This window comes from Bombina bombina, chromosome 3 (genome assembly GCF_027579735.1).
Source record: "Bombina bombina isolate aBomBom1 chromosome 3, aBomBom1.pri, whole genome shotgun sequence".
NCBI lineage: Eukaryota > Metazoa > Chordata > Amphibia > Anura > Bombinatoridae > Bombina > Bombina bombina.
Window position 1 is genome coordinate 927030856 of NC_069501.1, and position 24162 is coordinate 927055017.

Genomic DNA, 24162 nt, shown 5'->3' on the forward strand with positions numbered 1-24162 from the left:
AAAAATAATTTCAGATCTCTACTCCTCTGGAGTGCTATCTACAGCTCCAAGAGACTGTATACCCACAGAAAATGGATCTAGATGGTACAGATTTGAGAGTATGAGAGTCATGAGTCTAATTGGATCTAGAGGCTTTCCTAAATCAGAGATGAGAGAAAACACTAAATGGGAGGAGAGGTGGATAAAAGGTACGACCATAATCAGACCTTTATCTTTTCACTACGCGGCCCTTGTTAAAGACCAATTCTCTGGACCCCCATGGCAAATGAGAACATGGTGCAGGGATCTGGAGGTAACAATTTCGATGGAGGATTTTTCTAAGGTAATCTTGCTAACAAAAAAGACCCTTCATTGTGTAACTGTGATGGAAACATATGTTAAAGTATTCCTGAAGTGGCATAGGAGACCAGTAAGACTCTCCCTGATCTATAAAACAAGCAGTCCGTATTGCTTGAGAAATTGCCAACAGGTGGGTTCCGATCCTCACATTTGGTGGTCCTGTGATAAGATCAAACCACTTTGGAGGGATGTTGAACTTCTCATCCAAACACTAAACATTGACTTACATCTTACTCCACAAATTGCACTATTCCATGTCTTCCCGAACTCTATTGCCATCTCAGTCAAGAAAATGGTAATCTATATAGTAGCAGCTACAAAGTTGTGTATCGCTAGATCTTGGAAACAAATAGAATCCCCATCTTTGGCTGATGTATGCGACGTGATAGGTCACTTTGCATCAATGGAAAGATATGTGGCTGGAGAGACCAATACACTCGAGTCATACTGGCTGACCTGGTAGGATTAGCACGAGTGCCAGTAGGTCTTGATAGACAAATCCTTTGCTTATTTCTATTTCTCTTCTTACTCTCCCTATGTTTTTTTTCTCTCCCCATTCCTCCCCATACCATCTATGCAAGCAACCCCCCCCCCATCACCTCCCAGTATGTAAGATGGACAGTTATGGCGACCTAGATAGGTTCTCCGAATTCTAGGGTTTAGTTGGAAAGTACCACCACCTGGAGACCGACCTCTTACTGGTACACTAGGCGCCCTAGGCATGCATGCTTAATAGTTAGGCTAGACCTACACAACACTCCAACTCTAGACTATGATTCCAGCGCTATGCTACCCGTGTCTTCAGTAACAGATTCTTTACTCTACCCGGCTGGCTCTTGAAGTCGGAAGTTAGACGTTGGGATGACGAACGGCGTCACTTTGGGTAGCCTGGTACAATCTCGAATTACCATCAATTACTGATATCTGAGGTTCTGGTCCTTGTAAACTAAGTTCACAAACGCTGATCTAATGCTTTCATTGTTTTATTTTTTTCTTCTCATTTTAATGTATCGAAACTATATATAAATTCACCGCAATGTTTGTATCTTGTTTATGATATCCCAATAAAAACTTTATTAGAAAAAAAAAATTAATATACAGTTTATAATTTTACTATACACTGTCTAGTATTTCTTAAATATTAGCGTCTTAGGTTTCATATGTTCATATTTCTGCCATACCGACAAGAACACAAATATAATCTTAGTATGTATAATGATTCTCTGGAAATAACTTATTATACATTTCCTCCCACTCAAATGCAGACACTTTGGATAATAATGCTATATTTTTTGATATTTTTCTAGGCATTTTGTTCTTTTTAAATAGCAAATTGCATTGCTGAGGTATAACATTAAATAAAACACATAGTTAAAAAGGACACTATTACATAAGTGATATTTTGTTCTTTTATTCATTTGCCATTGAATACTGTTTGGGAAAATTGTCTGCTTAGTGCCAAAATATATTGATTACACAACAACTGATTCATTCTTTTGCCATATAACAATTTAACTTTTTTTTTCCTTTCTTTCTTTCTTTCTTTCTTTTCTTTTTTTTTTTTATTAAAAAAAAAAAGCTGTACCGTGAAGAAAATAACACGCTGCAACTCAAATAGGAAATCATGATTGTATATGCTTCTAAACAATAGCTCTTTATACCAGAAGCAATGCATGCTTTTCAACAGTCTTTCATTTCCAATAGCACTTTCAGCAGTGTAGCCTTCTTGCAAAGATTGTTACATTTATCAAGAATTGTGCTCTCTGTTCCTAATTTTAAGCAAGCATAGCTATTCTAGAACTATTTCTAAAAATATGACTATTCCTTGCACAGCTTGGCTTGATGTAAGAGTGTGCCAGGAAAAAAAAAAGAAATATTAAAGTTTATATACCTAGAAATTTATGTGCTACTTCCTTTTGAAGGCCATGTCTCTTGAAATCAGATTTTTTTTTTGTAGCTAAATAGCTACCAAGATGTACTGCTGCAGAGATTTACCAAGTTTATTTATATTATTATTTTATATTAATTGTATTATTTTTTTTTTTTGCTAAAATGTAATATATATAAACTCTAATATTTAGAATTAGAATGTATACATAATTCAGGGTTTCTGAACATTTTTACAGTTACAAAGCCCCAAAAGATTGGCCAATATTTACCCATATCCCCTTCACCAGATTGGTGAAATCATCATCATCACCAATTCTATTGGATACCAGCACAAAAGCTTAGAGGCCGATTCTATAAAATCTGTCAGTCTAGATGTGGTTTTCCATTCTAACACTTGCAGTGACATCCCTCATGGAATTCTATTAAAAAAGGGGCTGTTCCTGCGAGTAACGAGATGTCTCCCATACAAATAATGGGAGCTCTCTGCTATGTAAACTTCGTAATGGAGGGCGAAATACAGAGGGGTAAACCGACGTGTTTTAAAACTTGAATATTTTGCTTAAGACAAATCAAATTCTGCTGTTTTCAGTGAACTTTACCTTAAAGGTACATGAAACCCAAAACTTGTCTTTCATGATTCAGATAGAGAATACCATTTTAAACAACTTTCTATTTTACTTCTATTATCTAATCTGTTTCAATCTCTTGGTATCATTTGTTGAAGAAGCAGCAATGCACAACTAGTTTCTAACTGAACATATGGGTGAGCCAATCACATTCAATATATATATGCAGCCACCAATCAACAGCTAGAACATAGGTTATCTGCTGCTCATGAACTTGCCTAGATAAAACTTTCAGCAAATGATAACAAGAGAAGGAAGCAAATTAAATAATAGAAGTAAATTGGAAAGTTGTTTAAAATTGTATTCTCTATCTGAATCATGAAAGAAACTGTTTGGGTTTCATGTCCATTTAAATTCACGTCATATGCATAGGTTTCCCTTCAGAGTAATTAGTGCTGTGAGTATTTTGGTGAAAACTCGCCACCTTTTAACTGGTGGAAAAATAAGTGAGAACTGTAGTGCAAAAATGGCATTCGGGAGGAAATTTCATATACACCCATGGAACACCAATGTTTAGCTCATTTTATGAAAAAACAACAATTATGCTTTGCATTTTGTACATATAACTACAAATTTCTTTGTGTTTTTTGCACATACAGTGTACTTAACTTACCATTTACATTATGCATATTTAATATGATTTATTTCTGTGTAATTTACACATAAATTTTTACAATTTTGATAAAATTCAATTTTTGGTGAACAATTTTGTTTCGATTTTTGATGCACCTTAACAATAAAACGTTTCCCTTCATTTTATAGTTCAATATTCATGTTTGTGATTTTTAAATGACAAATGTAATTGTGCCCTTTTGTAGTATATGCATTACTTTCACATATGAAAATGCAATATGCTCCCCTGAGCAAGACACCCTGTTTCATAGAAGTTCACCAGGAAATAGAAGGGCTGGCATGTATCCTTATAGAATCTCACTAGCCCAGAGAACTTTATAGAATCGGCCCCTTAGTTTTATTTTACATGTGGATAGATGAAAAGAAAATGATACGGATTTTATCATATTTATTTATATAAAAATGGCAAATTACAAATGTAAAAGATAGCTACAACTAGTGAGAGTTTGGCACTTTTTTCACTCAAAACATTGAATTAAGTTATTAATATTTAATCTAACAACATGTTTGGTTAATTATTCAGAGAAACAGTCGCATAATCCCATCCTTTACTTTCCATTTCACAAGGGGTATGGATATAAATATGTTAAGAACCCCTGACATAAATGGCAAAGAAAACCAAGCATTATTTGATGTCTTGAAAGGAATAACTCCATTTTTTAGGGATTAATGGTAACAGTAAATCCAACCATAACAAATATTGCAACATTTCACAAGTAAGTAAATTATATTTTCTTCTCATTTTTATTTCCCGCAACTTTGTCCCTTCTCTCTGCCATTTCATTATTTAACCTTTCTTCAATCTGTCATATCTGTTACCACTGCTTCATAACTTCTACCTAATTTACACCTAGATTACGAGTTTTCTGTTCGTGTTTTAATGCTGAAAAAATGTCCATTTCAGTGTTAAAACAGTAACGCAGCCATTACGAGTCTTCTCAGTATAGCTGTACCGCAAGCATTTTAGCCTATAACGCAACGTCAGTCCCGCACTAAAAAAATGACGTTTTTGTGTGGGATTTCCATAGCTCTGCCATTACAAGTTTTGCAGTGAGGCTTAAAAACTTGCGTTACAGTCTATACCAGATTAGGCTAAAAAGCTTGCGTTACAGTCTATACTAAAACGATCTGAGAGCAGTAGTTATGAGTTTTATACAACAAAACTGTTACACAAAACTAATAACTAAACTGTTACAAAGTACACTAATACCCATAAACTAACTATTAACCCCTAAACTGAGGCCCTCTCGCATCGCAAACACTATTTTAAAGTTACTAACCCCTAATCTGCTGCTCCCAACATCGCCTCCACTAATAAAAAGTATTAACCCCTATTCCGCCGCTCCCCGACATTGTCGCCACTATAATAAAGTTATTAACCCCTATTCCCCCGCACCCCAACATCTCCAACACTATAATAAAGATATTAATCCCTATTCCACCGCTCCCTGACATCGCCTCCACTAAATAAAGTTATTAACCCCTAAACCTTTGGCCTCCCACATCACTGCCACTAAATAAACCTATTAACCCCTAACCTGACAGCTCCCCACATCACAAAAAAAACTAAATTAAACTATTAACCCCTAAACCTAACAACCCCCTAACTTTAAATTATAATTACAAGATCCCTATCTTAAAATAAATAAAAACTTACTTGGGAAATTAAACTATAAATTAAACTAACATTACTATTATATTAAAATTAAAATAACTATTAATTAAATAAATTAAATTACTCATTAAAAAACTAACACTACTAAAAAAAAAAAAATCTACAGTTGCAAAAAATTAAAAATACTAAATTACAAAAAATAAAAAATTACAAAAAATAGTACTTCTGGTGGGCGGGCCAACTGAGCGGTAGCAAACTGACTAAGCTCCGCTCCTCACGGCTAGAAAACAATTTTAAACTCTGTTTTTCCTTGAGTGTCAGCCCTCAATCACTTCTACCCTTACACAGAAGGTGTGTGGGAAGTGACCAGTGTAGGTGAAGCTCCATCTTTCCCTCACCAGAGGCAAAATTATTATTTGCGTTTGGACTTTGCTCTATTACAAGTTTGATAAGACATTAAGCCATATCTGGTTTGTAACTTGAATCTTACAAACACCAGCTAAGTGATTACTTCTATACCAGAGATAATAGAAAATCTTCAACACCTCCTTTCAACATTCCACCGAGCCTGGTGCAGATACATTAAGTACTTATACACAGCGCTTTGCATAGCTCTGACGGCCCATAAAGTAAATTCTCTGAAGAAGTGGAATAATTTCAAAGCGATAGCTGATCTATAAGGAGATTCGTCTATTGGAATGGTAAAACTACCAACAACACATAACTCAAGCTCAGTGGTAACCAGATATTGGAGGTTCCACTATACCTAGGCTGACCATATTGCCACTTTAAAAAGGTACACATATGAAAACTACATATGTCAGGGTTCTTATAACAGAACATTATCCAAAGCATTTCTTGAAACAGCCCTGACATATGTATTTTTCATATGTGTCCCTTTTTAAAGCGGCAATATGGTCAGCCTAACTATACCGGACTAACGCAGGTACATTGTAGGGATTGATTCAGTCCCATAACCTACCTTACGGCATTGACACAACTGCTTAACTGGTCGACCTACTACCTACACAGCTTGGGTGGCTCATTTTAATTGAAACTGCAGTGATTATACTGAAGACAATCTACTTTGAGTGAGCCATGCCTCAGACCTGACCCAGAGCCGACAGCCGCCATTTTGGAGAATTTATGCAGTTAGAGCAGGAATCATCTTGAGGATACCCGATAACAGCCTGTGCCCTATAGTTCAACTAGACGACCCCTGTTTAGACAGGGAACTTCTCTGCTTCCCAATTGCTATACTTTGTAGGAGACAGAGGAGTATCGTCCTTTGTTTGGTCACAGAGTAACACATGGAATGGAACTTTGATTGATTCCCGGACTTGTGGAACTGTGCCTGTAGCTGGTGGTGAGGTGGTGCAATCAATACACAGCATACTACACAAGTGTTCTACCCATTACACTATCTTGCCATCACATAACACTATCCTGAGCGCTGCATAAAAAAAAAATCGACACAGGCCTTATTGGCTACTATGCTGCAAAAATGTATTGGCGCCTAACATACATCCCTATAAGCCACTACTACAGAGACTTATTCTAATATCTGTGCTCTGCTAACTGACTCTTCATTCCCTTAAAGGGACAGTCTACACCAGATTTTTTTTGTTTTAAAAGATAGATAATCCCTTTATTACACATTTCCCAGTTTTGTATAACCAACACAGTTATATTGATATACGTTTTACCTCTGTGATTACCTTGTAGCTAAGCCTCGGCAAACTGCCCCCTTATTTCAGATCTTTTGACAGACATGCAGTTTAACCAATCAGTACAAACTCTTAAATAACTTCACGGGAGTGAGCACAATGTTATCTATATGACACACATGAACTAGTACTGTCTAACTGTGAAAAACGTTCAAAATGCTCTGAACTAAGAGGCGGTTTTCAACGGTTTAAAAATCAGTTTGAGTCTACCTAGATTTAGCTTTTCAAAACTACCACCAAGGAAACAAAGCAAACTTAATGATAAAAGTCAATTGGAAAGTTGTTTAAAATTGCAGGTCCTATCTGAATCATGAAAGTTTAATTTTGACTAGACTGTCCCTTTAACTCATCCTGAAGGGATTAAGATAAGTATTCAGTGTTTATAGAACCCATATTACACTGTAACGAATATGCTTATGTTGATTCAGGGTGTAATTTTATCTTATATCACAGTGTCACTTGAAAGTTAAAGTTTATTCACCAGTAACTTGCCCTATTGTTGTTAAGCATAATTGCTTAATTAATGCATCCCTACTGTATAAATGGTGGAGCTATTTGAGAATATGCTGTCACTAATGTGTATACTATTACATTTTCACTGCATTTAACGTTTGGGTTTATAGCCTATGTAAACAAGAGAACTTGTTTATGACACATGTGAACCATTGCCAAATAATGTCACTGTTTACAATACTATAAGTCTTGATAGAACAACTATAAGCACCTGTATTTTCATATTATTACTTCCAGCACCCTCATCTCTCTTCTTATGGGATTTTTTTCTCCCTACTGGAGATTGACTGTGTTAAGATTTCAGGGTGCCTCAAAAGTTAAATCTGGTAATAGAAGGGCGACACAAACCCCTGAAACACAGATCGCTGCACAACCTGCTTTTCCAGGTTCTAGTACAAATTCTGCCGAGACGCATACTATAGTCCAATAGATAACCTCACTTTTTTATTACAAAAAATAGAAAGTCTTCAAAAAGATGTAGACAACATTTCTGGTGAGCTTAAACAGTTTTCAAATAGAATTCTGGAGGTTGAGGAGAGAGTCTCAGAATTGGAAGATATAAATGTTACCAATTCTAAAGAGTTAGAAGATTTGAATCATCAAAATATTATTTACATCAGCGTTTGGAAGATCTAGAGAATAGATCCAGGCACAATAATCTGCATCTGGTAGGTATATCTGAGGTTGTGAAGAATAATGAGCTCCTTTATTTTGTGGAAAATACTCTCCCAACTCTACTGGGTTTGGAGGCATCTTTATTTAAGGGTAGCTTTGAAAGGGCTCATAGATTTGGACCTGAAAGGTTTACTGATAAGTGCACTGCACCCCGCCAGGTAATGGTTAAATTTCAACACAACAGTTTCTGTTGTGATGTATAACAATGTAAAAATTTCTTTGTTTAAATACTCTTCGGTAGAACTAATGAATCGCTTAGGGAATTTCTCAAAATCTCAGCAGTATCACCTAATCTTTCACCTAAACATTCATCCCATACTGGACCAGGTTGGCATGGTTTACTGTGAGAGGCATTTTGATAAATGTATATGCCTTAGTAATAGGGGTATTTCTGATATCTTATATTCTGTGTGGAAATGTTGAAATGTTATTATGATATGTTTAAAGTGCTGTTGTTATTGAGTTTTGCTTGGAATGGAATACATAATCCTAGGTGCTTGATATTGAGGTATCTTGTACAATAAATTTTTTCATAATTGTTGTACTAACTGTGTGGGTTTACACATAAACGGCTAGATTTAGAGTTTGACGTTAGCCGTCAAAACCAGCGTTAGAGGCTTCTAACGCTGGTTTTGGGCTACCACTGGTATTTAAAGTCAGTCAGGAAAGGGTCTAACGCTCACTTTGCAGCCGCGACTTTTCCATACCGCAGATCCCCTTACGTCAATTGCGTATCCTATCTTTTCAATGGGATCTTTATAACACCGGTATTTAGAGTCGTGGCTGAAGTGAGCGTTAGAAATCTAACGACAAAACTCCAGCCGCAGAAAAAAACAGGAGTTAAGAGCTTTCTGGGCTAATGCCGGTTCATAAAGCTCTTAACTACTGTGCTCTAAATAGTGATGTGCGGTGACTTCAGAGGCTGGTGAGGCAGTGGCTAGGAATCGGATACACCTTCATTCTTTAGATATCCTTTGTTGAAGAAATAGCAATGTACATGGGCGAGCCAATCACATGAGGATCTATATGCAGCCACCAATCAGTATCTACTGAGCATATTTAGATATGATTTTCAACAAAGGATATCTGATTTTCTTCATTCTTTTAATATCATTTGTTGAAAATCATATCTAAATATGCTCAGTAGCTACTGAGCATATTTAGATATGATTTTCAACAAAGGATATCAAAAGAATGAAGATTTTCAATAAAGGATATCAAAGGAATGAAGAAAATCATATCTAAATATGCTCAGTAGCAACTAAGCATATTTAGATATGACTTTCAACAAAGGATATCTGATTTTCTTCATTCTTTTGATATCCTTTGTTGAAAATCATATCTAAATATGCTCAGTAGCTACTGAGCATATTTAGATATGACTTTCAACAAAGGATATCTGATTTGGTCAAATTTTTCCTTTTTGTATATGGAAGTGGACTGTTTTATATAGGGAGTGTATTCTTCACAGTTGTGCTCCCATGCACAGAGAGAGAAGGGATATAAATGTTTTTATCTTAGTTAACCTGCATTAATCATAAATAACTACACAAACACACCTTGCTCAAGTTATTTTTGTTTGGTTATGGCAAATGTTCCATTGCTTTCCCTCACACAATGTATATAGGCAAGTAATTGTCATGGGCACACTTACAGGCAGGGCAGAGAATAAGGCACTAGGTAGCACATGCAGTATTATAAGGCACTAGGTAGCACAAGCAGTATTATAAGGCACAAATCCAATCCTCAACCTCAATCCAAAAATATAAATATGGAAATAGATTAGCAGACACCTACCTAAGAATATGCGCCATTAACCAAGCAATAACACTATTCCTCATAATTCCTGTGAGAGTTATACATAGATAACACTATTTGAATAAAATTTACTATATTTATATTCGGATCCAAAAATATAAATATGTAATAACATAGCAGCAGCACCGGGTGACCTATCTATCTATCTATCTATCTATCTATCTATCTATCTATCTAAGAATATGCGCCATTAACCAATAACCATAACATAATTCCTGAAGGCTGAAACACTTCGATGCTGGCTGAGTGAAATTTTATGATGATATAGTATATTTAATAAATATACTATATCATCATAACATTTCACTCAGCCAGCATCAAAGTGTTTCAGCCTTCAGGAATTGTGTTATGGTTATTGGTTAATGGCGCATATTCTTTAGGTAGGTGGCGGTGCTAATTATTACTGTATTATTTTTTACATGATAATAAATTAAATATTCTCCTGGTGGCAGTCTCTCAGCGGCCCATACACTTCCACAGTGAATACATTGCATTCATATTGCGCAATAGAAGGATAGCTGGCTGGACTCTAGTTGCGCAATATGAATGTCAATGTTATACTATTACGTTTTTTTTTTTAACAAGTCAAGTAATAACACATCAAAATAATAAAGTACTGATTTTGGTGGAGGGGTGCAATACCTAGATTGGCCAAGGGAGGCATTGCCTCACCTGCCTCTTATGAGTGCACGTCCCTGGCTCTAAAGTACACTAACACCCATAAACTACCTATGTACCCCTAAACCGAGGTCCCCCCACATCGCCACCACTCTATTAAAATTTTTTAACTCCTAATCTGCCGACCGCACACCGCCGCCACATACGTTATCCCTTATATACTGCCGCTAATACCGCCGACACCTACATAATATTTATTAACCCCTAATCTGCCACCCCCACTATCGCTGACACCTGCATATTTTTTTAACCCCTAATCTGCCGTTCCGTACACCGCCGCAACCTACATTATACCTATGTACCCCTAATCTGCTGCCCCTAACACAGCCGACCCCTATATTATATTTATTAACCCCTAATCTGCTGCCCCCAACGTCGCCTCCACTGCCTACAATTATTAACCCCTAATCTGCCGACCGGACCACACCGCTACTATAATAAATGTATTAACCCCTAAAGCTAAATCTAACCCTAACACTATCACCCCCCTAACTTCAATATAATTTAAATCTAACGAAATAAATTAACTCTTATTAAATAAATTATTCCTATTTAAAGCTAAATACTTACCTGTAAAATAAACCCAAATATAGCTACAATATAAATTATAATTATATTATAGCCATTTTAGGATTAATATTTATTTTACAGGCAACTTTGTAATTATTTTAACCAGGTACAATAGCTATTAAATAGTTAATAACTATTTAATAGTTACCTAGTTAAAAGAATTACAAAATTACCTGTAAAATAAATCCTAACCTAAGTTACAATTAAACCTAACACTACACTATCAATAAATAAATTAAATAAACTACCTACAATTATCTACAATTAAACCTAACACTACACTATCAAAAAATTAATTAAATACAATACCTACAAATAAATACAATGAAATAAACTAACTAAAGTACAAAAAATATAAAAGAACTAAGTTACAAAAAATAATTTTTTTTTACAAACATTAGAAAAATATTACAACAATTTTAAACTAATTACACCTACTCTAAGCCCCCTAATAAAATAACAAAGACCCCCAAAATAAAAATATGCCCTACCCTATTCTAAAATTAAAATAGAAAAACTCTTTTACCTTACCAGCCCTGAAAAGGGCCCTTTGCGGGGCATGCCCCAAAGAATTCAGCTCTTTTGCCTGTAAAAAGAAAACATACAATACCCCCCCAACATTACAACCCACCACCCACATACCCCCTAATCTAACCCAAACCCCCCTTAAATAAACCTAACACTAAGCCCCTGAAGATCTCCCTACCTTGTCTTCACCACGCCGGGTTCACCGATCGATCCAGAAGAGCCTCAGATGTCTTGATCCAAGCCCAAGCGGGGGGCTGAAGATGTCCATGATCCAACTGAAGTCTTCATCCAAGCGGGAGCTGAAGAGGTCCATGATCTGGCTGAAGTCTTCTATCAAGCGGCATCTTCAATCTTCTTTCTTCCGGATCCATGGTCATCCCGCCGACGCGGAACATCTATCTTCACTGACGACTTCCTGACGAATGACGGTTCCTTTAAGGGACATCATCCAAGATGGCGTCCCTCGAATTCTGATTGGCTGATAGGATTCTATCATCCAATCGGAATTAAGGTAGGAAAATTCTGATTGGCTGATGAAATCAGCCAATCAAATTCAAGTTCAATCCGATTGGCTGATCCGATCAGCCAATCAGATTGAGCTCGCATTCTATTGGCTGATCGGAACAGCCAATCGGATTGAACTTGAATCTGATTGGCTGATTCCATCAGCCAATCAGAATTTTCCTACCTTAATTCCGATTGGCTGATAGAATCCTATCAGCCAATCGGAATTCTAGGGACGCCATCTTGGATGACGTCCCTTAAAGGAACCGTCATTCGTCGGGAAGTCGTCGGTGAAGATGGATGTTCTGCGTCGGGTGGATGACCATGGATCCGGAAGAAAGAAGATTGAAGATGCCGCTTGATAGAAGACTTCAGCCCGATCATGGAGCTCTTCAGCTCCCGCTTGGATGAAGACTTCAGTCGGATCATGGACATCTTCAGCCCCCCGCTTGGGCTTGGATCAAGACATCGGAGGCTCTTCTGGATCGATCGGTGAACCCGGCGTGGTGAAGACAAGGTAGGGAGATCTTCAGGGGCTTAGTGTTAGGTTTATTTAAGGGGGGTTTGGGTTAGATTAGGGGTATGTGGGTGGTGGGTTGTAATGTTGGGGGGGGTATTGTATGCTTTCTTTTTACAGGGAAAAGAGCTGAATTCTTTTGGGCATGCCCCGCAAAGGGCCCTTTTCAGGGCTGGTAAGGTAAAAGAGCTTTTCTATTTTAATTTTAGAATAGGGTAGGGCATATTTTTATTTTGGGGGTCTTTGTTATTTTATTAGGGGGCTTAGAGTAGGTGTAATTAGTTTAAAATTGTTGTAATATTTTTCTAATGTTTGTAAATATTTTTTTATTTTTTGTAACTTAGTTCATTTTTATTTTTTGTACTTTAGTTAGTTTATTTCATTGTATTTATTTGTAGGTATTGTATTTAATTAATTTATTGATAGTGTAGTGTTAGGTTTAATTGTAGGTAATTGTAGGTATTTTATTTAATTAATTTATTGATAGTGCAGTGTTAGGTTTATTTGTAACTTAGGTTAGGATTTATTTTACAGGTAATTTTGTAATTATTTTAACTAGGTAACTATTAAATAGTTATTAACTATTTAATAGCTATTGTACCTGGTTAAAATAATTACAAAGTTGCCTGTAAAACAAATATTAATCCTAAAATAGCTACAATATAATTATAATGTATATTGTAGCTATATTAGGGTTTATTTTACAGGTAAGTATTTAGCTTTAAATAGGAATACTTTATTTAATAAGAGTTAATTTATTTTGTTAGATTTAAATTATATTTAAGTTAGGGGGGTGTTAGTGTTAGGGTTAAACTTAGCTTTAGGGGTTAATACATTTATTATAGTAGCGGTGTGGTCCGGTCGGCAGATTAGGGGTTAATAATTGTAGGTAGGTGGAGGCGACATTGGGGGCGGCAGATTAGGGGTTAATAAATATAATATAGGGGTCAGCAGTTTTAGGGGCAGCAGATTAGGGGTACATAGGGATAATGTAGGTTGCGGCGGTGTACGAAGCGGCAGATTGGGGGTTAAAAAAAATATGCAGGTGTCAGCAATAGCGGGGGCGGCAGATTAGGGGTTAATAAGTGTAAGGTTAGGGGTGTTTAGACTCGGGGTTCATGTTAGAGTGTTAGGTGCAGACTTAGGAAGTGTTTCCCCATAGGAAACAATGGGGCTGCGTTAGGAGCTGAACGCTGCTTTTTTGCAAGTGTTAGGTTTTTTTTCAGCTCAAACTGCCCCATTGTTTCCTATGGGGATATCGTGCATAAGCACGTTTTTGAAGCTGGCCGCGTCCGTAAGCACCGCTGGTATTGAGAATTGCAGTGGCGGTAAATTATGCTCTACGCCCCCTTTTTGGAGCCTAACGCAGCCATTCTGTGAACTCTAAATACCAGCGGTATTTAAAAGGTGCGGGGAAAAAAAAGCATGCGTAGCTAACGCACCCCTTTGGCCGCAGAACTCTAAATCTAGCCATTACTCTTTGGGCAAGATGCCCTTACACATTATTTTGTAGTCAAAAATGAAAATTGAACACACTTGCTACCCCCAGATTCCAAATACATATTTCTCAACTACCTCTTCCCCCCCCCCCATTTTTTTTACCTTTCCCTGTCCTCTCCGCTATCCTTGAATGCTTTTACGACTCTAATACTTAAAAAAATATTAAACTTACATTTTGTTCATGGAATATAGGAGGGACTAATTCCCCAATTAATTAAAAAGCGATTCTGACACATATGCATAGATTGGTTACGGATGTAGCGATGTTACAGGAAACGCATCTTTGTGATAAGGAACAAGATAAATTAAAAAGTGACTGGGTGGGTGAGCTCCAGTATGTCTCACACACAACTTCTAGCAGAGGTTTGGCAATTCTGTTTGGGAAGCGGAAAACTATTGAATTTATGAATATTTTTCTAATTATACAAGTTAAGATAGAATCACACACTTACACTTTATGCAATGTATATACCCCTAATCAAAAACACAAATACTTCTGGCAGAATTTCAATCAGGTGATGATGACCTTTATGGGCTCCCATATGATAATTGGGGGCAGCTACAATTTAGCCCCAATCCACTGTGTGACAGAGTGACTGGTCAGGGAAGTTCTCAGACACAGGGAAACAAATCTGTAGGTAAATTTGAAAAACTTATACTCTCCAAGCTATTCCCGGAGCTATTGGTTAGTGACATCTGGAGATTAAGACATCCTACTGATAATGATTTTACATGTATTTCAAAAGCCAAGGCCACATGTTCACATATAGATTTGTTTCTAATATGAGATGCACTAATTCCTCATGTTCACTCAGATAGGATCCATAATGTTATTTTATCTGATCACACACTGGTCAAATTGATGTGTGCCTTTGAAGGCCCAATCTCGAATAGGAACACACTAAGATTTCCTTGACATTTATATAGATCGGACCCTTTTCACAAATTTCTCTCACATGCATGGACAAACTATTTCACTAATAATAATATACATTTTTCTACTCCAGAACTGCTTTGGGAAGCAGCCAAAACGGTACTGACTGGCAATATTATTTTGTACGTAGCAAACATACGTCAAAACATACTAAAAAAGTTCATCTCCCTGATTCAGCATTATTGCAAAATTAAAACCTCTTCTGACTTTAATTTTTACTCAACAGCAAAACTAACCTTAGACACATTTTTAGAATGTCAAGCAACTCAGGGTCTTTTCAAAAGAAATGCAATATATCTATGCCACAGAAATAAATCAGGTAGACTTTTGGCCGTGCTGGTGAATAATAAATCCATGCCTCCATCTTTAACAATGGGAAAACTCACACAAAAATACAGGGTATTCTTAAATTCTTTGAAAATTATTATAAAAAAATTGTATACTAATTGAGCTCTCATCCTATTGGCTGATTGGCTGTCTTCAGGATGGACCCGCTCCACGCCGGATGTCTTCAGGATGGACCCGCTCCTCACCAGATGGATGAAGATAGAAGAGGCCGCATGGATGAAGACTTTGCCAGCAGGATGAAGATGAAAGAGGCCACCCGGATGAAGACTTCTTCCTGCTGGATGGATCGTTCAAGCAGAACTTCAAAAACTGTAAGTGGATTGTCCGGGGTTAGTTTTAGGTTTTTTTAAGGGTTTTTTGGGTGGGTTTTATTTTATAGAGTAGGGTCTTTGCAGTAAAAGAGCTAAATGCCCTTTTAAGGGCAATGCCCATACAAATGCCCTTTTCAGGGCAATGGGGAGCTTAGGTTTCTTAGATAGGTTTTTTTATTTGGGGGTTTGGTTGTGTGGGTGGTGGGTTTTACTGTTGGGGGTGTTTGTATTCTTTTTATAGGTAAAAGAGCTGTTTTCTTTGGGGCAATGCTCTGCAAAAGGCCCTTTTAAGGGCCATTAGTAGTTTATTGTAAGCTAGGTTTTTTTTTATTTTGGGGGGGCTTTTTTATTTTGATAGGGCTATTAGATTAGGTGTAATTCTTTTTTATTTTGATGCTGTGGTTTTTTATTTTTTGTATCTTAGTGTTTTTTATTTTTTGTACCTTAGTGTTTATTTTTTTTGTAATTTAGAAATTTTTATTTGTAGATTTAAATAATTTGAGTAGGGTTAGGTTTTTAAATATGTATTATAGTTAATTTAATTGGTAGTTTAATGTATTTTTAGTATAATAGTTAGGGTAGGTTAATTAATAGTTTACTATAGTTTAATTTAATTGCAGGATAATAGTTAGGGTAGGTTAATTAATAGTTTAATATAGTTTATTTTAATTCTAAAGGTAAGTTTAAATTTATTATAAGATAGGGATGTCGTAATTTTAATGTAAAGTTAGCGGGTTGTTAGGTTAAGGGGTTAATAGCTTAATTTAGTTTATGGCAATGTGGGGGGCTGGCGGTTTAGGGGTTAATAGGTTTAGTTAGTGGTAGTGATGTGGGAGGCCAGGGGTTATTTTATTTTAGTTAGTTGCGGTGGGGTCCGGGAGCGGCGGCATAGGTGTTAATACTTTTATTTAATTGAGGTGTGGTACAGGAGTGGCTGGATAGGGGTTAATACTTTTATTTTGTTGTGGTGGGGTTAGGGAGCAGCGGGATAGGGGTTAATACTTTTATTTAGTTGCGGTGGGGTCCAGGAGCGGAGGGATAGGGGTAATACTTTTATTTTGTTGCAGTGGGGTCGGGGAGCGGCGGGATAGGGGTTAATACATTTTATTTAGTGGCAGCGATATTGGGGCGGCAGATTACGGGTGTTTAGACTCGGGATTTATGTTAGGGTGTTAGGTGTAAACATTACTGGTTTTCTGCAATTGAAATCAATGGGATATCTGGCAGCATCGAACATAAGCTTTCGCTGCTTTCAGACTCCCATTGATTCCTATGGCATCCGCGGCCTCCAGGGTGGTGGATTGAAAACCAGGTACACTGGGCCGGAATAGCCACGAGCATACCGGTTAACTATTTGATAACTTTTAGAAAGTGTCAAATAGCGCTGAATGTGTATTCGGAACATCTGTAATGACGTAAGCATCAATCTGTGTAGGCTTTGATAACTAGGTCGAATCAAGCTCGTCACAATTATGCTGTAGAAGTCCAGCGTATTTCAGGTTGACGGCTTGATAAATATCCCTCTATACATAAGCTATATCTATTGTAACATGAACGGGGCTTAAGCATTAGTTTTAGCAAAGTCAATCTAATCTTCAAGTTGTGACTAACCATGGGCTTGAAGAATTTGAAAGGCCAAACTATTTGGCATGCCCCATTGAGACTTAGGTAATTGGCTAGATGGGGGTCATAACAGAAGGGCCAAAGAATGTCTAAGTACTACAGTGTAACATCCTTAGGGTAGTTAAGGGTTAACTCTGTCTGCCTCTATTTCACTCTGCTCTTCCTTTATAAGGCACGCCCTAATAAACTAACATTGCTTGGTATTGCTCGTTTACTTCAGCTTATACTGGCCTCTCTGCACAATCTGACAGTTTGGATTCTAAACCTAGAACTTGGTTTCTCCCTGAGTCCCTGCTTCCTCTACCCTGAACCTGCCTAGATCTCAGCTCAAACCGCTGCTCCGGATCCCCAAGCAAACCCTTACCATCTCCGTTTGCATTCGGAACATCGCAGGATCAGCTGTTAGCCGGGTGACGTCACAGACGGCCGCTCCGTACTCCTCTGCAACGCCACGCTCCAGTCTCCATACAGGCTGCTCTCTGTTGCTCGTTACAGCTCTGCACAATGATTACCGCAAACGCTCAAAACTTGCAGTTTGATCTCCAATCCTTATCTACGCTTGGTAAGCGAACTCTGAACTAACATATTCATTTTACTATATCTTTGCCTGTCACAGAGTACTTATTTACAGCTACGCTGCTACCTTATAAAAACCCTGTATCATTATTACTTAGATATACTATGTGCCATCATGTTAACTTGTTAGCCTCAGTATCATACAGACTTTGATACTGAGCTAGCAAATAACTATATTAATATCCTGAATAATCTATATAGGATTTAGTGTTTGCCTATGTTAAATTGTTCTGGGATTACAAACCTACCTTTTGCTTTGTATGATAGTTTTAGTAAGATTACTGGAAGTTGCAATAACAACACTCTGTATGTCTGAATTATTACAGGAATACCAAGCCTTAAAAATATAGGTGTGATGAATCCTGTGGAGCTCTCTAATTATGTGGTTACTCTAGGCCAAAAAGTGGATCAGTTAAATCAAGGCCTTAGAGACCTACAGGTAGAAAACCAAACCCTGAAAAATATAATTAAAGAAGGGCTTACCCCAACACCTCATAACAATATAGGAAACAATTCAGGCAGTTCATAAGTGCTTGTACTCTATTTTTTACTTTAAAGCCAAAAACCTTCTCTAATGACAAAATCAAGGTTTTGACAATGATATCATACTTAAGAGGTGAACCCCGGGTATGGGCAGATTCACTCTATGAACAAAATAGCCCTATAATAAACTCACTCGATAACTTCCTTAGTTCCCTATCCTCTCTATATGAAGACCCCCACAGACAAAGCACTGCAGAGCACAAACTCAGAAATCTAAAACAAAACAAAAGGGCTGTGGAGGATTACATTTCTGAGTTCAAGATCTGGCAACTTGACTCAGGCTGGAACCAGGTTTCCTTAAAAAGTCAGTTTAGACTAGGTTTGTCAGAACCTATTAAAGATGAATTTGCTAGACTTGATTTACCAGATGATCTCGAAGGTCTAATGCAATTGAGCATCAAGATTGATCACAGAATTAGAGAGAGAAAACAGGAAAAGGTTTCTCATGACACCAATATCAGATATCACGAATCCAGAGCTCCTTCACAATTAAAGGGTACAGAGGAACCTATGGATATTGGGGCCATCAAGGGACCTTTGACCCCCGAGGAGAAAAACAGACGTAGACTTAATCATTTATGTCTGTACTGTGCCTCAAAGGAACACGATGTATCCACATGCCCAGTACTTAAAAGGACTAAAAAGGGTAAGAAAAGTGATACTGTGTATACCTTGAAAATTACCAATACCCAGGTAACAAACTGTCTTATCCCCGTCTCTCTACAGTGGGACCACCGCCACCTCTGCTCTGAAGCTGTGATTGATTCCGGGGCATACTCCTGTTACATAGATTCTGCACTTGTTTTTTTAAATAAAATACCACTCGTAAAGAAACAGAAACCTGTATTGGTGCGCCTTATTGACGGTAAACAACTAGAGTCAGGGCCTATTACACACCAGACAGTACCTATACTGGTTACATTACAAAACAATCACCACAAATATATAACTTTCGATGTACTTTCATCACCCATCTTCTCACTGGTTCTTGGGCTACAATGGCTTAGGTTACACCAACCTACGATACTATGGGACTCCAACACCATACATTTCACCTCTCCCTATTGTAAGTCCACTTGTATCCCACATATACCTATACTCTCAGTCACAGAAGTTCAAATACCACAACAATACATAGATTTTGAACAAGTGTTTTGCAAAAAAGAGGCTGAAACTCTTCCACCACATCGGCCATATGATTGCCCAATAGATTTAATCCCGGGTTCCGACATTCCTTATGGGCACATATTTCCGCTATCTGAAAATGAGTTATCACATTTAAAAGCATACATCAATGAGAATTTACGAAAAGGCTTTATAAGACCTTCTACCTCTCCAGCAGGAGCAGGTATCTTTTTCGTTAAAAACAAAGATCACTCCTTGCGCCCAATTGTGGATTACAGGGAATTAAACAAAAGGACTGTTAAGAACCGTTACCCCCTTCCCTTAATTCCAGAGCTGATTGAACGCTTAAGGGGTGCAACTATTTTTACAAAGCTCGATTTAAGGGGTGCATACAATCTGATAAGAATTAGACCTGGTGATGAATGGCTAACAGCCTTCAGAACCCGATATGGATTGTATGAATACACCGTTATGCCTTTCGGGCTCTGTAACGCCCCTGCTACGTTTCAAAGGTACATCAATGATATATTCAGAGATCTACTCGATACATCTATGGTGATTTATCTTGATGACATTTTAATTTACTCATAAAACATTGAAGAACATATTAAGCTAGTCAGATCTGTACTCTCTAGGCTACAGGCACACCACTTGTATGTGAAATTAGAGAAATGTATCTTCCATTCACAGGATATTACATTTCTAGGATACCACATTACACCACATGGTATTTCCATGGAAACCGACAAGGTTTCAACTATACAAAATTGGCCAACCCCAAAAACAAAAAAAGATGTTCAGAGGTTTCTTGTTTTTTCCAATTTTTACCGGAAATTCATAAGGAATTTCGCGAGCATAACAAAACCCTTAACCGAATTAACAAAGAATAAAACACCTTTCTTATGGACACAGACCACTAACAAAGTTTTCCAATATTTGAAAACATGTTTCACTACTGCACCAGTATTATCTTTTCCCAAACCAAACCTCCAATATATTCTAGAGGTTGATGCCTCCCATTATGCCATTGGTGCCATTTTGTCTCAATGCCCCTCACCACAAGAACCCATACACCCTATTGCATTTTATTCTAGAGTTCTAACACCATCAGAACTCAACTATCACATAGGTGAGAAGGAGCTGCTTGCTATGAAATCAGCCTTGGAGCATTGGAGCCATCTCTTAGAGGGTACTGACATACCCATACAAATTTACACAGACCATAGAAATCTTCAATACCTCAAGACCCATAGGACATTGACTTCTAGGCAAGTCAGATGGAGTCTTTTCTTTTCAAGGTTCTCATACAACATAACTTATAGACCCGCATCAAAAAATACAAAAGCTGACATACTCTCAAGACTACCCGACAAACCTCCTATACAAACGCCATATGGAACTATTATTCCAGAACAGTGTTTCTGCGAATCTCTTGGAATACTTTTTAATGTGGGATCTTCTTTCCAAGATCAACAGCAAAACGATGTTACATTGCCTAAACACTTGTTAACAAAAAGTACTGACGGGTTATATTATAAAAATAATATGATCTATGTTCCTCCATCATTAAGAATGGCTATTCTTAAAACCATGCATGACTCAGCGTTAACGGGTCACCCTGGGGTACAAAGGACCATAGAGCTAACAAAAAGATCTTATTGGTGGCCACAAATGTCCACTGATATAATGAAATACATTCCGACATGTGAGATTTGCACAACCTGTAAGACTGAAAAACACAAACCAGTAGGTTATCTACTTTCACTACCTATACCTGAAAAACCTTGGACTCATATAGCTGCTGACTTTATAGTGGAACTACCAAAATCCAGTAACAATACTACAATCATGGTGGTTGTTGATTTGTTCTCTAAGATGGCTCACTTCATTCCATACCACAAACTTCCAACCTCATTGGAAACTGCTACTTTACTGATTGATAACGTCATAAAATTACATGGTTTACCTCTATCAATTACCACAGATAGAGGAACACAATTTACCTCTAGAATGTGGAGAGAACTTTGTAAAGCTTTATCCATTGAACAACGTTTGAGTACCGCATATTATCCTCAGACCAACGGTCAAACGGAGAGAACAAATCAGTGGTTGGAAGAATATCTCAGATGTTTTGTTACACAAAACCAAGATAACTGGTCATCACTTGCGGAATTCGCCCATAATAACTCCTATCATTCCACAACCAAGACCACACCATTCTTCACCAATTATGGTTTTCATCCATTATTCCATGTCAACCCTCAATATGACAGTCAGTGCCCGGTAGTAAATGACACCACTAACAGCATCGCTGAAACCTTCTCCATTCTTGCCGACAACATCAAGACTGCCCAGGACAGACAGAAGGTTTACTATGATCTGAGAAGGAGACCAGCACCAACTTATATGATTGGAGACCTCGTATGGCTGTCAACAAGGAACCTTCGTCTCAGTACACCGACTAGGAAATTGAATAGATTTTACATTGGACCTTTTCCGATTAAGAGGGTAATAAACTCTAACGCAGTGACCCTGGAACTCCCTGAAGAATATAGGATACATCCCACGTTCCATGTTAACCTGCTTAAACTGTACAAGGAACTCAGGAATGCATCTACAAGATCTACCACACAGGTACCGGTTGTCCCAGACTGTGAATTTGAAGTGAAGAAAATACTAGACTCCAGGAGAGTTTCCGGCCGGTTGCAGTACTTGATTCATTGGAAGGGTTATTCATCTGATGATGATTCCTGGGAGCCTTCCGTAAATTTGTCGCCCCCAAGGTTGATCTCTCTGTTCCATCGGCGTAACCCAGACAGGCCTCATCCTTGAACCCCCGGAGTGGTTCATTTTGGTGGGCCCCTCTGTAACATCCTTAGGGTAGTTAAGGGTTAACTCTGTCTGCCTCTATTTCACTCTGTTCTTCCTTTATAAGGCACGCCCTAATAAACTAACATTGCTTGGTATTGCTCGTTTACTTCAGCTTATACTGGCCTCTCTGCACTATCTGACAGTTTGGATTCTAAACCTAGAACTTGTTTTCTCCCTGAGTCCCTGCTTCCTCTACCCTGAACCTGCCTAGATCTCAGCTCAAACCGCTGCTCCGGATCCCCAAGCAAACCCTTACCATCTCCGGGTTGCATTCGGAACATCGCAGGATCAGCTGTTAGCCGGGTGACGTCACTGACGGCCGCTCCGTACTCCTCCGCAACGCCACGCTCCAGTCTCCATACAGGCTGCTCTCTGTTGCTCGTTACAGCTCTGCACAGTGATTACCGCAAACGCTCAAAACTTGCAGTTTGATCTCCAATCCTTATCTACGCTTGGTAAGCGAACTCTGAACTAACATATTCATTTTACTATATATTTGCCTGTCACCGAGTACTTATTTACAGCTACGCTGCTACCTTATCAAACCCTGTATCATTATTACTTAGATATACTATGTGCCATCATGTTAACTTGTTAGCCTCAGTATCATACAGACTTTGATACTGAGCTAGAAAATAACTATATTAATATCCTGAATAATATATATAGGATTTAGTGTTTGCCTATGTTAAATTGTTCTGGGATTACAAACCTACCTTTTGCTTTGTATGATAGTTTCAGTAAGATTACTGGAAGTTGCAATAACAACACTTTGTATGTCTGAATTATTACATACAGTTTGTATAATATATTGGATATCTATAATATAGGGATGGAAAAGTGCATCGCTAAACTCTATTAATACTTTGATAGGAGTGGACAAACAGGACTTAAAATTGCTGTATAATATGGTAGAGCATATGAACAAACAAATGATTACAGCTATCTGAGAGCAATAGGAAACTTAGACATACAAGTATGCACTTATGTCAAATAAATGAAGACCAATGAGGCTATGTTCAAAATACCTCTTAAAAATATGATTGGACCTAAGATGGTGTTTTGACCCATAGGTTATTACGGCATGACCTGTTTTCAAGGTCCGCCAGTTTATATTCAATATCAGAGTGCTGTGTAGCCAAAGTTTGAGTATAACTCAATGTATTCATCTGATCTACCCCTATATCTTCATGCTTGCGTTCTAGAGTGTCAATCCTTGCATTAGTGGCAGTAAAGTCTTTGCGGATCTCAGCAACAGAAGATGCCAACTTATTAGAAAATGATGCATGGTGCATGTCCAACATAAATTATAGGGAATTCAGAATAAATGTTGGGGTTACAGTATTCTGGTCCCAGTTTTGTAGATCTTGTAAAACAGGGTCCATTGGAGGCTTCATTTCAGGGCTAGAAGGATATGGGTCTCCACCATCAAATGTAGAATGTGAGGTATTATAGTGGTCTATAACAGTTCTCTTTACTGAGTTAGCACTTTTTTTTCCCTTTGGGATTGGAACATGGTTTCAGCTATGAAATTCAGCACCTCAAATAACAATGTGTACCCTCACACCAGCCCTGAAAGGTAGCTGCAGTATTTCACCAAGTTGTATCTAACATAAGGTTAACACACAGACCTCAAAAGAACCCTCTCACATATCCCCCATAGGTGGTATCTAGGTTTCTATAACGACCTCTTTGGGG